Source organism: Quercus lobata, unplaced genomic scaffold (genome assembly GCF_001633185.2).
Source record: "Quercus lobata isolate SW786 unplaced genomic scaffold, ValleyOak3.0 Primary Assembly Scq3eQI_100, whole genome shotgun sequence".
Lineage (NCBI taxonomy): Eukaryota > Viridiplantae > Streptophyta > Magnoliopsida > Fagales > Fagaceae > Quercus > Quercus lobata.
In genome coordinates, this window is record NW_022154707.1 from 152,657 (window position 1) to 169,162 (window position 16,506).

General features: G+C 37.1%; 1 pseudogene; it reads left to right on the forward strand.

Annotated features, from left to right (window-relative positions):
* The first annotated feature begins 923 nt into the window (after positions 1-923).
* Positions 924-11,782, forward strand: LOC115972938 (annotated as a pseudogene).
* Positions 11,783-16,506: the final 4,724 nt, after the last annotated feature.

Here is a 16,506-nt window from a genome sequence, read left to right on the forward strand (position 1 = left end):
TGACTTAGCTATCCTCAAGGTAAACTTGAATCAACTATCTTGAAAGAATCGAAGTTCATACAATAAGACTTACAAGCCCCCACGCTCGACTTCTTATTGCTACCCACCAGTAGAACTTACTGACACGACCACATGCAAGCTCCGAATCCACGGACTCCTTCTTTCTTGGATTCACCACCAGATACAAGCACACCTGCTTGTGTTTTCTTTAAGCTTCAATGGTAGCAACTGAATTGGTCATCAAGGTGTTGATAAATCTTCTCCTTGAAAACCCTAAGTTTATGTAAAGGAAAGCTCCCCTAGATCTCACAGGAGATTTACACAAACCGCAATATGAGCAACACTAAAACGTGGCTAAAGTTTGCCTTTTATACTTAAGACAAATAAGAAACTCTAAAAACGTTTTAAAATAACTAGGGCTGAGTTGGAAAATTCTGCAGAAAAAACATTCTGCCCGAGTTTCGGTTTCCTCTTCGATAACATATCGGTGTGTTATCTTGTGTTTGCATTCTTCTTCCCTACTCTTTTAGCTTTCATTTTACTGCTGTGATATGATGAATATGGCTTAGAGTAGTTACATTGTTTATCTGCTCGCATTTACTTTATTCCGCACTTAGTTTAAGTTATAGTAAAATTAACCAAGCCGTAATTTTAATTTGGGGGTCTAATCAGCTCTTGTGTTTTCACACATTTTCGAGCTTTCAGATTCAAAGTTAAAAGTTAAAATATATCATCGGACAAAAGAGCAATAAAGCCCAATAAAGTTGTAGTAACTTTGAACTTTAACCATTGTGCTCCCAGTCTACACTCTACATCAGAATTTTTTAACAAATTTGTTCGGTAGGATTGTCTTTTTTGGCTTTAAAAAGCACATCTTTATCATCTTGCCTTGCCCAGTACCTCACTAGTTTGAGCTTTCAATCATGGGTTCACCAGTCTTATTCCACTTCCTTCTACTCTCTTTGGCATTTTCCTTCCCACTTTCATCTTCAGCCGTCATTATGAGTAAAGGCACATCCCTATCCGTAGAGAAACTAGATATTCTAACATCCCCAAATGGTGTCTTTTCTGCTAGCTTCTATTCCACGGGTGAAAATGCCTTTTGCTTTGCCATTTGGTTTAGCAACTCACGCACCATAGTTTGGATGCCACTAAGTCAAATGTCACCGTTAGGGCCACAAACACTACCTCGCCCCACTTAGTCCAATTATTTCTCTACAACATAGGTAATCTTGTTCTACTTAACAAGGACTATGTTAATTTGTGGGAAAGCTTTGACTTCCCTACAGACACCCTTCTTCCTCAACAACTACTCACTAGAAAAATAAAGCTCGTCTCCTCAAGAAGCCAGACCAACTTTTCCTCTGGTTTTTATAAGCTTTCTAAGTCCAATAGATATGATAACATTTTTAGCCTTTTTTTTAATTGTCCTGATGTCTGTAGTGTTTATTGGTCATGGCTTGTGTTTAACAACAGTAGAATTGGTGTCCTTAATTCCTTAGGGAACTTCAATTCATCCGATGATTTTACTTTTATGTCGGCCGACTATGGAGTAGTGCTTCATAAAAGATTGACACTTGATTATGATGGTAATAATCGATTATACAGTTGGGAAGAGAAGGGGCGGACTTGGGTTGTTTCATGGCAAGCCATTCAGAGACCTTACTGGATTGATGGTGCCTGTGGGGCCAACAGTTTGTGCAGTTATGTTATTGGTTCTGGCAGGAAATGTTTCTGCCCTCCTGGATACAAGATGAAAAATTGTAGAGACTGGGCTTATGGTTGTGAACCTGAAGTTGATCTCTCTTGCAACAGAAGTGAGCCAGGCTTTCTGCGGATGTCCCATGCTGACTTCTACGGGCATGATGTTAATATCTCCCATAATTACACATTTGATCAATGTAGGGATCTATGTTTGGCAGAATGTGATTGCAAAGCGTTCCAATACAACTTTGATGAGTATGTTGGTTTTTCAATCTGTTATGCTAAGATACGATTGCTGAATGGATACCTTTCGCCAGATTTGAATGGAAACATCTACTTGAAACTGCCAAAAAGCAAAATCTTGTCCCAAACCAATCCTGCAGAAGAATTCAGTTTAAATTGCTCAAGTAAGGTACTCTACAAAGCAGTAAATACTATGAAAATGAGACAGTAAAATTCCTGTTATGATTTACTATTGGGGTGGGTGGACTTGAAATCATCTTTGTGGTGTGGTGTCTCTTGACTAGAACCCAAAAACTTTTAGATGTTGACAAGCAAGGCTATGTTATTGCTGCCATTGGATTCAGAAAATTTACTTACATTAAATTAAAAAAGGTCACACAAGGTTTTGCTATGGAGATTGGAAGAGGTGCAGGGGGAATCGTATACAAAGGGATGTTGTCTAACAATCGAGTTGTAGCAATCAAACATCTCAATGAAGCTAATCAAGGAGAGAGTGAATTTCTAGCAGAAGTAAGCATCATTGGAAAGATTAACCACATGAACTTAATAGAGATGTGGGGGTATTGTGTAGAAGGAAAGCACAGACTCTTGGTGTACCAGTATATGGAGCATGGTTCTTTGGCAGATAACCTCTCAACCAATACACTTGATTGGGAGAAAAGATTCAAAATTGCCATGGGCACTGTAAAAGGCCTAGCCTATTTACATGAGGATTGCTTAGATTGGCTTTTACACTGCGATGTAAAGCCTCAAAATATAGTTTTAGACTCAAATTATCAACCAAAGGTGGTAGATTTTGGCCTATCAAAGTTACAAAATATAAATGCCCTTAAGAATTCAAGTTTCTCAAGAATAAGATGTAAGGTTGAATTTATTCAACCATCTAATTGGCTTTATTCCGTGCCAAATTTGCTTGTATTTCAGCATTTAGTAACCCTGTATTTAGGTGGGTTTATTGTAAGAGTAGTGAGTGAGATAGAGTGAAGTTTGCTCAAGAGTGTGCAAGAAAACAGAGACTCGCGGCTTGGCCTCGCGGGTGACTCGCGGCTGCAAGCCGCCAAACACAGCACATGTGCCAAGCATGCCGGAAGGTGAACAGTCATGCTAGCTGGAGCACTACAGGACAAAACAGGACAACTGGCCATACGGTTATCTCGCGACTGGATCTCGCGACTTAGTCAAGCCGCGAGCCACCCCTGTTTTGTAAAACCTGACGTTTCACATTCCTCTCACACTCCAGTATAAATACCCCTTTTACCCACAAATGTAAGAGAGCTTCCAGAGAGAATTTTGAGAGAGAAACCTTAAAGAAAAATAAGATTGATTCACCAACAATCTATACATTAGAGTTTCTTCAAATTCCTCAACTCTCTTCCTCTCCATTGTCAAATCCTTGAGAGGCATTTTACCAAACCTTATTCTCACCATAATCATCACTGTGAGAGAGCTGTTTGGATTTCTAGGAAGCAGTTAGGAATAAACCAATCTTCATTGGTTGATGCTACGGTCTAGTAGCGGAATCCGGGAAGCTAGAAAAGAAAAAGGTTCGGCGCAACCTCGTTGGAACAAGAAGCTTGGAGGGCTTAGGTGCACTGGGTAGATTAGGCTTGGAGGGTCTATTGCTGTCCATGTATCTCAACTACATTTTCTAGTGGATTGTTTACCGCTTGGAGGGCGGCGGAGAGGTTTTACGCCGAGGGCTTCGGTTTCCTCTTCGATAACACATCGCGTGTTGTCTTTGTGTTTGCATCTTCCTTCCTCTTTATCTTTGCCTTTTTATTAATTGCTGTGGGTTGTGTTTTTAATTTGGCATAGATAGTTTTTCCAATTCCATATATTAGCTTATGTTAAGTTTCCGCACACTTGTTGTTTGACATAATGCTTGAATTGGTTAAGTTGTAATTTGGGGGTCTAAACGTTCAAGGGTGTTTATACACATATTTGAACTTTCAATTGGTATCAGAGCAGGTACACTGTTATTGGTTTCAATACCATTGTGTGATCCTTGACTCCCTTTTGAGATGGATCGGTCTCAATCCCTAAATGCACCTCCATATTTTGATGATAGTAATTATGCTTTTTGGAAGGTTCGCATGAGAGCTTTCCTGTGTTCTATTGATGAATCTGTTTGGGATGCTGTTGAGATAGGTTGGACCAGGCTTGAGGAAGCCAAATCCACATGGGATAAGGCAGCACTTGCTACATCTAATGCTAACAGTAAAGCACTCAATGCTATTTTCTGTGGTGTGTCTCCAGATGAATTTCACAGGATTTCTCACATTACCGTTGCCAAAGAAGCATGGGAGATTTTGGAAACCACCTACGAAGGCACGAAGAAAGTGAAAGACACCAAGTTGCAAATGCTGACCACTCGGTTTGAAGAGCTCAAAATGAGTGAGGATGAGTCCTTTGACTCTTTCTATGAGAAGCTAAATGAGATAGTTGTCAGCAAGTTCAATTTGGGGAAGAAAACAGAGGACTCTAAAATTGTAAGGAAGATCCTTCGATCTTTGCAGAAAGTTTTCGTGCTAAAGTGACAGCGATTGAAGAGAGCAAGGACCTTGATGACATCAAAGTCCAGGAGCTGGTTGGTTCTCTTCAGACTTATGAGATGTCGCTGCCCAATCAACGGAAGAGTAAATCTCTTGCTCTTAAGACCATTAATGAGAAGGTGGAAGATCAAGACTCATCGTGAGAAGATGTGGTTGACAAAGATGTTGTATATCTTGTCAAAAATTTCAGAAAGTTCTTGAAATTCAAAAATAATGGCAAATTTGATGACAAAAGAAAATTCCAAAGTTCTGGAAGGGAGAAAAAGGAATTCAAAAAGAAAGATGGAAAAGAATCCCAACCTACACAAGGTGTCACTTGTTTCGAATGTAACGGGCATGGACACTTTAAGAAAGAATGTCCGAATTATTTGAAATCGAAAGGCAAAGTGTATGCCACGACATTGAATGACTCGGATTCATCTGACTCAGAATCTGAAGAAAGTTGTGATAGAGAGGGGAACTATTCAGCTTTTATGACTATTGCTCATGTTAAGTCTTCAAATGAGTTGAATCTGCTTGTACGAGACCTTGGAGAACATAGTGATGATGAATCACTAGGAATTGTTGAAGAATCAGATGCTAAAGAAGATGAAAGCACAGCCAATCTTCAAGAGAATTATAACTCACTCCTGGAGAAGTCGGGTGAGTACACAAGGGTGGCCAAGGCTGTTGTGAGAAAAATGAAGAAGGCAGAGGAGGACTACAAAAGTCTCCTAATCCGATATAGGAAGGCCAAATGTGAGATAGAAACACTGAATGGTGAACTGTCCGAATCTTACACAAAAGTGAGATTTCTTGAGCAAGAGGTTGTGCAAGCAAATGCTAAAATAGAGAGGGTCACCACCAAGAAACTAGATGATGTTATTTTATCTCAAAAGAGCTTTTCAGACAAATCCGGGTTGGGATATACCGGAGGAAGTAGCTCATCTGGAAATTTCACTAAAGAAGTGAAGTTTGTAAAGACTAAAGATCCAGTTGAAGTTGACCTTACTGATGAGAAGCTCAAGATGGAGGAGAAGAAGAATGTGGTGAACCAACGATTGTTGAATCCCCGCAATCAGTATGTAGGCAGGTCTGAATCTCGTGCCAAGTCTCGTCCACGACCACAAAGAGGTCCCAGATTAACTTATGTGTGTCATCATTGCGGACTTCAAGGGCATACTCGACCAAATTGTCAAAAGCTGAGAGCTAAGAATAGTGCAACTCCTCAAAGGTCACGAGAACCTAGAAATGATAGAAGAGATTGGGTAGGTGAACAATCTAGAGATCAAAATGGTGATCCCGGAATGATGAACGTGATGAAGATGATTGGTGCATTCACCAACTGCTTGGAAAGCTTCTCACGAAGATTTGAAAGCCCTAACTCCCGTACCCAATCCTATAAGGAAATCACCCCAAACGCAAGTGACGTGTGGGTGAAAAAGGGTACTCATGCATAAGCATTACAACATGTCCATGCATTAATACTTCCTATGCTTTGCGACTATGTTGGTTTGTTTGCTTGTTGTTTTTGCTGTTAGTTGTTTGCTTGTCTACTTGTGCATACTTTTAATTTATTTCGTTTTTGATCATTCTTTTTCTTCTAGTGTCAAAAATCCAAAAATCACATAAAAATTAGAAAATCAAAAAGTTTGATTGACATTGTTGAGCTTTTGTCTCAAAACTTGTTTTGCCTTGTACCTTTGTGCTAATGGCTTTGTGCATTTTCGAGCATTGCTTGTTTCTTTGCACTCATATCACTGTGGGAGAAATCTTGAAATCTATGTGATTGTTGTAAATAGATCTTCAAACTTATCATGAATGATTAGTGAATGGTTATGTTGATCTTGAGACATGCATAGACTTGTGTCTATATATCTTCCCACTCTTTATTTTTGTTTTTGCTAAAAAAAGCTCACCAAATGTAAATCTCCAAATGAAAAGAGATATTGAGCTGCAAAAACCTGTCGCACATTTTAGTATTCGACTAGGAAAAAGGGTAAGCGACCATTATATTAAAGTGAATGTTTATTCAAAAAAACCAAAGGCTAGTTCTTTAAAGTGAAATATCTAATATCACTCTCACAATGAGAGGTGATTGTCTCAAAAGATCAAAATGATCAAATGTTATGTTTGAAAGTGGAGTCAAATGTAAAGCTCCAAGATATGTTATCAAGTTTTGTGGGAGATCATATATACATATTTCTATAATTGAGATGGATCACTTGATCTAGAGCTAATTGTATATGCCTTGGTTGAATTGATCATTGAAGCTTCACGTTAGACTAAGGACTATCTCATTAATGATATCCACACACAACACACAAGTTTATGTTCAATAAATGCCATATTCATTTGTGTGATTGTACTTGATGAAATGTGTTTTCACATGCTCAATCTTTGTTAATTTAAACACAAAAAGATTTTTGAGTGGTTTTAGGTGTTTTTGGAAAGTATTTTGTTTAAAAATCTAAAAATTTCAAAAACTCAGTTTTGCCCTGTTTTGGCGACTTAGTCGCGGGTAAGTCAAGTCGCGAGCCTCAATCGCGTATTCGCGGGTCATTTTTGGCGACTTGTTCGCAAGTGGAAGGTCTAGTCGCGAGGGTTACTCAGAGATTTTCGCGGCTCAGCTCGCGACTCACTCGCGGGTAGACCTTCCAGTCGCGAAAAACACTTAGAAAAATTTTTCAAACTTTTGTCTTTGAGTGTTTTGGCAGCTTGAACTGGCGACTTGTTGGCGACTCTCTTAAGTCGCGAAAAACGCGTGTTTGGCAAAAATAGGGGCAGTTTTTAAATCTTTTTCAGTTTTTCCCTCGAACTTTTGTGACTGTTCATCTTCTCTCTAAACTGTCTTCTTCCCAAACACTCCGTGTACCCATTTTCAAACCTCATTGGTGTTTCATTTCTTATCCAAATCATCAAGAAAAGGTATGGGTCTTGTTTTCCTCATCTCATTTTCCCTATTTCATGGATGTTTCTATTACCATTTGGATTGATATTATGTTCGTAACATTCCTCTCTTTGTATGATGGGTATGGCTTGTTATGTTTGCTGTTGATTTCATCCGTTTTCATGTTGAGTGGTCACAATGTGCTTTTTCATTGTTCTGATATTTCCTGTTGTTGATTCTGAAAATTTTTTGTTAAATGGGTTTGGTATTTATATAACTAGTTCATTTCACTTGTTTATGTGTTGTTGTTGGTTTACGGCATTGGTTTACTGTGCTTTTATGTTAACATAACGTATGGATGTTGGCATCTCGAAAGTATTCCTTTACAACAACTTCTTCTTCTGAATGTTGTGTCTCACAGCCATGTGCTCTAGCTTGGGTGCTCTGATCCTTCATTTTGAATTTTTTTTTTTCAATGTGTATATCTTATGTGGTATGTTTTATGATATCTGTTCTTAATGTTCGAATGCTGTCTTTGTTTGCATATCATGGTCATGGTAAACTGTCTCATTGACAAGTTCTGTTTGAATTTGTCTCTCTATGCCTTTTTGCGCTATCACCATTTTGCTGCACCTGTCATATTGTGCACCTTAGTATTGATGGAAGTTTGGTTGGGTCTGCACCATCTTCAGTTTGTATTTTTGCATTGAAATCTATGTTTTTCACTTCTATTTGCATCGAATCATGTTGATATTTATCTTGTGTGGTACTGTTGTTGGTTCTTTGCTGTGGGCCTATTCTCTTGCAGATGTCTCGTCGATCTTCCAGGGGTAAAGACATTGTTGCTGACGATCCAGCGACACCAGTTGCTAAAAGGACTCGACTATCATCACAGGCATCTCAAGACCCCAATGAGGAGAGGTTCAGAACTCCGCTTACCTCACACATCTACTCAAACATCTTTGACAAGTCAACTCCTATAGTGGAATGGGTGGTGGAGTTTAACAACTTAGGGACCACTTTTATCCCTCGAATCTTTGAGCAACGAGATTGGGCAAACTTGTTTGGGAACTTTGACGATCCAATGGATGAACTGGTCAAAGAATGCTTCTCCAATGCAACTGATCTTGGAGCTGAACTTATTTTATGGGTCAGAGGAAAAGAGTTTGGCATTTCTCCAAACTCCATCGCAGATCTTCTAGGTATCACTAGACCTCAGAATGTGGATCTAACTCCGTACGATGATCGAACTCCAAAGATTCAAGAAATTCTACAAATCCTAGGATCCGATCATAAAGTATCCAATACAGGAACATCCATCAGCACCGCAAAGTTTGCACCAGAGCTGACCACCCTGAAGTTGATCATGTTCACTAATCTCTACCCACTGTCCAACACTACATTCATCAATCTTGGGAGAGCTCTATTCCTTTGTGATCTTATTACAGGAGCCCCTATTGATATATGTGCTCACATCTATTACACCTTGAGGAAGACTGCAATTCGAACTGCGGCTCGAGGAATTATTCCATTTTGCAGTCTCATCATGAAGCTCATTCTTCGTGAAGGCATCATTCCTCCCACAGATGGAAAAATGTTGACCCGTCAGCGTCCTATTTCCATGTACACTCTTCAAGCTAGCAGAAGTCACTCTTCTAAGACACCAAAGAGTGCACACATCTCTCCGGTTACTCCATCTACTCCTGATTCAGAGACACCCGCACGTACCATACCTACTTCGCATGCTGTTCCTGAAGTTCCACAAGCTAGTATTCCGCAAGCACAGACTGATCCTCATACTGATAGAGTGGGCAGTTTACTTGAACAGATTCAAAAACGCATTGATGAGGTTGTGACACTTCTCTACTCCACAAACAACCATGTTCAAATGCGTCTCGAAACTATGGAGAATCAGCTAGACGCTATTCAACAAAAGTTGGACGACAGCCTTTAGCTATTCGTGCCAAAAAGGGGGAGAGCATTCAGTAAGGGGGAGAAAGCTCAAAGGGAAGTGTGCATAAGTGATAGGGGGAGTACACACATACTTTTGTCATACTTTTGTTTTAAGTCTTATCCTCTAAACTCATAGGTTTATGTTTTTGGACTATTTGATGTTTATATGGGTATGATACACTGTGGTTTTGGTGTATTCTTGTTTCTAACTCATAACTTATACTCTTGGTTTAATCTTTTATATATTTTATTGATGTTATTCAGGATATATTGTATTTGTACCCATGTGCTTTTGTAAGCTTTTAGGGTTAATGTTTTTATGCATAATATGTAGGCTTTATGGTTTGTACCTTGCTTAATGCAGCCTTTTATGCTATGTTGAAATCAGTACTTATATCTAAATGTCTTGCATTTTGATTTATGTACTGTCACTCTTGTGCCCTTGTAGGATTGTTCCTAGATGCATATACTTTGTGTATTATGCATTGGTTGAGTGTTGAGCATAGAAGTATCTTGCCTTGTACTTGTTAACTTGTATGTCCTTGTGTTCATTCCAAGTGTGAATGAGCACTGTGATCACTACCTTGTGGTGTTCACTTGGTTGCTCAAGCCATGGTTTGTTTCTTAACTCCATCTTTGCTTGATCACCTTTAGCTTGCTTCATATGCATTTCATGTTTTTCTGCATACAATGATCATGGTGTATTGTTGTGTTTCAGGAATTTCATGTTCTTATGATTCAAGTGCTTCACAGCTTCTAGAGTTAGGTGTGAGTGAGTTTTGTTCAACTATTCCCAACTCACATGTTAAGTCTAAAGTCTGTTTTAGGGTTTTGTCACGGAATAGCCAAAGGGGGAGATTGTAAGGTTGAATTTATTCAACCATCTAATTTGCTTTATTCCGTGCCAAATTTGCTTGTATTTCAGCATTTAGTAACCCTGTATTTAGGTGGGTTTGTTGTAAGGGTAGTGAGTGAGATAGAGTGAAGTTTGCTCAAGAGTATGCAAGAAAACAGAGACTCGCGGCTTAGCCTCGCGGGTGACTCGCGGCTGCAAGCCGCCAAACGCAGCACACGTGCCAAGCATGCCGGAAGGTGAACAGTCATGCTAGTTAGAGCACTACAGGACAACTGGCCATACGGTTATCTCGCGATTGGATCTCGCGACTTAGTCAAGCCGCGAGCCACCCCTATTTTGTAAAACCTGACGTTTCACATTCCTCTCACACTCTAGTATAAATACCCATTTTACCCACAAATGTAAGAGAGCTTCCAGAGAGAATTTTGAGAGAGAAACCCTAAAGAAAAACAAGATTGATTCACCAACAATCTATACATTAGAGTCTCTTCAAATTTCTCAACTCTTTTTCTCTCCATTGTCAAATCCTTGAGAGGCATTTTACCAAACCTTGTTCTCACCATAATCATCACTATGAGAGAGCTGTTTGGATTTTTGGGAAGCAGTTAGGAAGGAACCAATCTTCCTTGGTTGATGCTACGGTCTAGTAGCGGAATCCAGGAAACTAGAAAAGAAAAAGGTTCGGCGCAACCTCATTGGAGCAAGAAGCTTGGAGGGCTTAGATGCACTGGGTAGATTAGGCTTGGAGGGTCTATTGCTGTCCATGTATCTCAACTACATTTTCTAGTGGATTGTTTACCGCTTGAAGGGTGGCGGAGAGGTTTTACGTCGAAGGTTTCGGTTTCCTCTTCGATAACACATCGCGTGTTGTCTTTGTGGTTGCATCTTCCTTCCTCTTTATCTTTGCCTTTTTATTAACTGCTATGGGTTGTGTTTTTAATTTGCCATAGATAGTTTTTCCAATTCCATATATTAGCTTATGTTAAGTTTCCGCACACTTGTTGTTTGACATAATGCTTGAATTGGTTAAGTTGTAATTTGGGGGTCTAAACATTCAAGGGTGTTTATACACATATTTGAACTTTCATAAGAGAAACTCGAGGTTATATGGCTGCAGAGTGGGTTTTTAATCTATCTATCACCTCCAAAGTGGATGTTTTTAGTTATGGGATTGTTGTGTTGGAAATGGTAACCGGAAAGTGTCCATCAAGAAGTGTTCCAGATGTAGATGATGGAGGGGAGGCAGACCACAAAAGGCTAGTGACGTGGGTGAGGAAAATGATGAACAGAGTGGCCGCAAATACTTCCTCACTTGGATAGATCATTGATCCAATGTTGGAAGGGAAATATGACATGGGCAAGATGGAAATTTTGGTTTGGGTAGCTCTACAATGCGTGAAAGAAGACAAAGATGAAAGACCCACCATGAGCCAAGTAGTTGATATACTCTTACCTCAAGAACAAGATTCAGTGATGGTGACTAAGATCTTGTGGCCTACTCTATATAATATGTCTAGTGGCAACCTAATTTCTTTCCTAAGGCAAGCATACTTGACACTTGTGAACCTGTTATTCAACAAACTGAAGTCTTTCCATGGAATTTAGGCTTTAGCTTGACTTTGAAGTTAATTAAGAATTAGGCTTTTTTTTGTTAAACGATTAGGCTTTTTTTCTTTTTTCTTTTTTCTTTTTTGTGTAACCTCTTCATTAGAGTGCATCTTATGATTCTTATTTCCTATAAATTAGATATGTACCTCCATGATGCGCAGGATGAGAGACAAACTTATTTAAAGGTGTCAATTAAAATGAGTAAATGACAAGATCATAAAATAAAAGGTAAATTCATAAGTTGACGAAAAATGCATTTTGTTTTATAACAAAATGTAATAGTATTTTTTTTTTTTTACCTTTTATCACCTCAAATCAATATATATATAAAAGCAGAGACCTCGTGTGAGAGTGCATGAGGTTATGCCAAGTGGCATATTCTATGCAAAGATAATTGAAATATTCTCAAGTGCCACATCAGAGATAAGAATAAATTAAATATTGATTTTTTACTTCATTTGGTTCAATGTTTCAAGACTTTTCTAATTAAAATAAATAAATATTATTTGTATCCTTTGATTCAATGTTTCAAGACTTTTATCCCTCACACATACACACAAAACTCTTTACATTTTAATTCACTATTTTCACCTCTTGCACTTCTACCCCTTTATATATATATATATATATATATATATATATATATATATATATATATATATACCTACACATAGCCCTTCATGTCATCCAATATCAAATACACACAGACCAAAAACGATGCCATTTACCTTCAATCTTTCATCGACACCTACCTAGCTCTAATATTGTTGTTTCATCTAATCTTAACCCGTATAAGTTGGCTAGAACCAAGGAATTGGAGCTTGCATTTTATATTGAGTGGCAACAACAATTACGATTTTTATGTTAATGTTGGACGTTGTGGATTTGTAGATTTTGTAAATGATGTGATTGACTGTGGGTGTTTGGGATGTGTATTTTTGTTTTAGAATTAAGGAGAGTGAGAAAGACACATTCTATATCAACTTTTATTCTATAATATTCCTCCAAAGTTTTTTTTTTTTTTTTTTTTCAATTGAATAATTATAATGGATATGTGTATACAATTTATAATTGTTGCTTTTTATAATGAACTTATTATTAATAAAGTTCTATAACAATTATGTTATAATATATATACAACATATTCTAAATATCTTACATAAAATATTACAACATTATCCATGTATCGCACGGAAAACTTACTAGTTATTTTAAAAGAGAGAGAAACACACCTATTTTTACTATAGAAATCTTAGATTTTGAGTAAAGAAAAATAATAATAGATGAATTTCAGTAATTTAGATATATAATAGAGTTGGGTTTTAAGACTTTCTTCTCTCTTCTCCTGTATATGTTAAAATACTTAGTATTCTAAAAAACAAAAATGAATAAAAATTAAAAAGGTCCATTTAGTTAAGGATTTTCAAAGCTTAAAAAGAGTGTTTTTAAAATTCAAAATTCTACCACTGCACACCCTAGTGTACACCGCCACCTACTGAAATGGATTAATAAACGTTGCTTTCTATTGCTTGTAGCGGCGTTGCTTCCTTTTGTTCACCGCGAATAATTCAATCTTGAGAAAGAAGGCCTTGTGGGGCATCTCCAGCAGCGCCAATGAAGGAAGATGGAAAGTATTCTTTGTAGACTCGCACCGCTCACTTACGGTTTTATACAGAGGAGGGTTGAAATTTAAGATCAAACAAAATAAAGAACTAAAGAAGCCTAACAATCCCAACAAATCATAAATTCATAGCTATAGAGTTAGCGCATAATAATTATATAACTAAAATTCGCATGGTTCTTTGATTTGGACTATTTATATCTAGCACAATAATACAACTAAGATGCAAAGTTCTTCCTCAAAAAAAAGATGCAAAGTTCATGTGACAAGCTAACGATATAAAAAATAACTAACCCTTTTTTATAATGGTTTTTTTTTTTACCATTGCTCTTCAAAAAAGGTGGTTGTTTTACCATCGTTAATAGGTTATATTAGAATTATGTTCTTTTTTTTCTTCTTCTTCTTCTTCTTCTTTTTTTTTTTTTTTTTTTTTTTTTGAGAATCAGAATTATGTTAAATGGAGCTAAATCTTCCTTAATCTTTGTTTTTAAATCGGATATGAGAAAAGTTAATTGGATATTCTTACCCTTCCTTTTTACAAATAGCCCTCATAGAATTAGACTTTAGTTTCTTCCGCATAAACATTTTGTGAACCATCAACCACACAGCTATATCAATTGGGCTTCGAGTTACACCGGCCATTGTATGTTCAAATTTGGACAGTGCAGGCCTTCAGCAAGGAAGGTGCAAGAATTTTAATATTGGATTTTCAGGGACCCCATAAGCTATAGCTGTAATGAGTTTTAAGCAGCCTAGGACCGACTTAGATTTTCCAACCATGAGTCCAGCCTATTAATAAGGTTACATAGTCTACAGTCTACCTCTAAACCTTTTGTTCAACCATTAAACCTAAACATCGACAAGGCTAAGCCTGAGACTACTGAACGACCCCAAGCCCATACCCATCAATAAAATAGGTCTGTTTCGAGGGCTTAATGGTTTATGGCCTGGTCGGTTGGTTGGTGCCATAAGAAGCTTCCAATAAATGTGAATCAACAAATAGATGCACCTATAATTAAATATACAGGTTTTAGAGATTCATTGTTGGATAGATTGTAATCCCAAAATATATTCAAATAAAAAAATTTAGTAGTAATGGTTTCAATTAACTCAACTAATAAAGTTTCTTGACATCAAATAAAAGATTTGGAGAAACTAATTGGTGTCTTAGGTCTGATAATAAAAAAAAAAAATCTTTATTGAGTGAAACTCATAGATTGAATTTCTATCCTATCTATTAAAAATATTCCTAAACTGGTCCTAATTGATACACTACCATCTTATTACTCTAATTTGACTAGAAAACCCTTAAAAACACATAAAATTAAGGAAATAACCTAAATGCTAAAAAAATGAAAATTATCTAAAAATTCAAAAATTAACAAATGATAAAATTTAACCGCACATCTTGTCCTAGATTATAACTTCCACTTGAATGAAACTTGACCTCGAGTGTTCCTATAGAAATTGAAATATTCCACTCCAAATAAAAAGATACTTCAATAACTTGATCTGGTTCTAAAAACTTGTACTCTTGAAATACTTTTCATTGGCTTTCAATTTGTTAATTTGCAACATCAATTAACAAAGGATTGAAGTCAAAATCATAATTTTTCTAATCCAAGAAAATCAACAAATTGTGTAGTCATCTTTAGCAAAACAACCAAGTAATAATTTACATCTCATGATTTCCACCATTCTCCTCTATCAACTCAATCTTCTTTTCTTTGATGTCTTCATCAACTTCTTGAAGAGTATTATCTTCAAGTTTTAATTCAACATCTTGTTGCAAGTCTTGATCTTTTTCAACCACTTCAAGATTTTCTTCAATTGATGGTTGAAGGTAGAGTTCATTATTATAATTCCTTAGTCTGAACTTTTCGACCAATAATCTTACTTTATATATGAAAAAATTACACCATAATCCAAGGAGAAATATTTAACATGGTTTTGAAACCCGGGCCGTTTAATGAACTAGGAAAGGAAGAGATTCAAAGTTTTTGAGGTTGGATTAAGGTTCAACCGAGGTCAAACCGTGATGTGTCATTTAATTTTTTAATATATTTGATACTTAAATTGGTTTATATTTATTAATTTTTCATTCTTAACTAACAAGATGTGCGTGGCCCAATGGTTTACATGTTGGACATGTTATTTCACTAGTTAAGAGTAGGTTCAAATCCTGCCACTGGCATATTTTCATATTTTTACCAAACTAATGACATGGATGAACCCGGTGTGATTAGCCAGTCCAATCCAAGTTTAAAAACAATGATATTTCATCATAAGCATCTTTTTCATCATTGGCAATGAATAAGTTTTTCTTAACCTTATGTTTGTTCCCACCAATCTAAGGCATACCAACTAAGTTTTAACCTTTCTTTCCTCAAGAATATTCATATAGTCAAAAAAATCCTCAAGAATATTCATATTGGTGGGCTCTAATTGGCTCAACCAGTAAAGTCTCTGATGGTTAAATAAGAGATTTGGAGTTCGATCATCACCTACACCAAAACTGATTGGTGTCTTGGTCTGATGATAAAGAGCAATCATCAGGAGCAGACGTCATAGGTTGAAACTTTCTCCAAAAAATATATATATATTCATATTGGTCCCCTCAATGCCTAAATTACCTTCTTCTTTTTTTTACTGTGAAGATAGAATTATACTGATATGAAATTGGATTTAAACACCCCCAAGAAGTATACAAAAAACCAAGGCCTTAGAGTCAGCCCTTTGGCATATGGAGTAAATAAAAGGAAAAGAAAGAAAAAACTGATACAACTAAAATTGTTTGTATAGTGTCTCCTCATATGCAGAGGATGCAACACCCTTAGGTGCTTATCATGGTCCTACCAAGTGCCTATTCAATCGCTAGTAGTCCCACAGAAGAGTTGTAGCGCCCTAGAGGATGTCACTTGGTTGGGACTATTTTTCTTTAAAGCAAAATATGTTCCTAGCGTTCCAAATGGACCAAGCCACCATCACCCAAGCTTCCATCTCCTTCCCCATGAGCTTCTTCTCCAATTGTCAAACCAAGAGGTAAAAACTCTACGCTGACACCCCACACTTCTACAATCTTTATTGAGCCACTGCCTAC